This window comes from Microtus ochrogaster, unplaced genomic scaffold (assembly GCF_000317375.1).
Source record: "Microtus ochrogaster isolate Prairie Vole_2 unplaced genomic scaffold, MicOch1.0 UNK16, whole genome shotgun sequence".
NCBI classification, from domain to species: domain Eukaryota; kingdom Metazoa; phylum Chordata; class Mammalia; order Rodentia; family Cricetidae; genus Microtus; species Microtus ochrogaster.
In genome coordinates this window covers 2,862,398-2,863,825 of record NW_004949114.1, presented here as the reverse complement: position 1 = coordinate 2,863,825, position 1,428 = coordinate 2,862,398, and the positions used below count along the sequence as shown (strand labels likewise).

The 1,428-nt window shown below is 40.1% G+C and overlaps 1 protein-coding gene across 5 annotated transcripts in view; it reads right to left on the bottom strand.

Annotated features, from left to right (window-relative positions):
• Positions 1 to 1,428, bottom strand: part of Ash1l (ASH1 like histone lysine methyltransferase) — a 162,722-nt gene that overhangs the window by 61,887 nt on the left and 99,407 nt on the right. The window lies entirely within an intron of this gene.

Genomic DNA, 1,428 nt, shown 5'->3' with positions numbered 1-1,428 from the left:
AAATAAAGAGAAAGATGGCGCAAGCCTTTAATCCCAGCACTTGGGAAGCAGAGGCAGGCGGATTTCTATGAGATCAAGGCCAGCCTGGTCTACACCAAGAGAGTTCCAGGTCAACTAGTTTCACAGAGAAATCCTACTTCAAAAAGGGGGGGGAGGAAAGAATATCACTCCTAAGTAACACTTTTTTATTAGCTGTCTGATTGTATGAAATGGGAGGTGAACTATGTGTCATAGCACTTATGTACATGTCAAAGGAGTTGGGCACTCCTTCCAACAAGTGGGTGATGAGGATTGAACTCAGGTCTTCAGCTTGGTATCAAGCATGTTTATTTGCTGACCAATCATGCTGGTCCTCTGTTATTGATTTCCATGCTAATTATTGTTGAACACTCCACCATCTTTAAACTAAAATCTTGTTTTGTAGCCGTTCATGGCCATTTACAGATTTACAGACTTTTCCTTTGGTTTTATTTGTTCTATTTTGAGCAAAGTCTTACTGTGCAGTTCAGACAGTACTGGAGTCTTCTACATAGTGTAGCTTGGCCTGGAATGTATCTTTTATATATATACAATGCATATTTATTTTTATGCACAAACATACCACACAAACACGAAGACAGGGCCTCTTTTTGTAGTCCTGCAACTTGCTATGTAGAGCAGGCTGGCCTCGAACTCACAGAGCTCCACCTGCCTCTGCCTCATTAGTGCAGGGATTAATGGTGTGTACTAACATATTTTATGTTACTTGAGTGTTTTGTCTGCATGTATGGATGTGCACCATGTGAGTGCTTTGTGCATGCAGAAGCCAGGAGGGGGCACTGTATTCCCTGGAACTGAATTTATGGATGTTTGTGAACCACCATGTAGGTTCTGGGAACTCTGTTCCCTGCTAAGAGCAACAAGTAACTCTTAACCACCAAGATCCACTTTTGTTCTTCTTGACTCAACTTCCTGAGTGCTGGAATTATAGTCAATTAAAATGAAATCAAATTAAAATTAAATTGAAGTCAAATAAAATTATAGTCAATTCAAAAAGATTTTGAATATAACAGACGAACAGGTGTTTAAATGTCTTTTGAATGTTTGTTTTGAAAAGTTTCTAAGATGTCTAAGTGGGATAAAGGTCCTTGCTGTATACACTTGCTGATCCAAGCTGACTACAAAGACAGGAGAAAGAATCAACTCCACAGAGTTCCCATCAGCTGACCTCTATAAGTGCCCTGAGGCAAACATACATTATACACAACAATAACAATTTCTAACTCTGGAAGGAATGGCTAGCTGGAGAATCACACTGTGTGGTCCAGTCCTCTTGTCTGCCTTCCTACCTGTTGGAATTCTAGACATGCATCACCACACCTTTTTTTTTTTTTTTTTTTGGATTTTTCGAGACAGGGTTTCTCTGTGGCTTTGGAGCCTGTCCTGGAA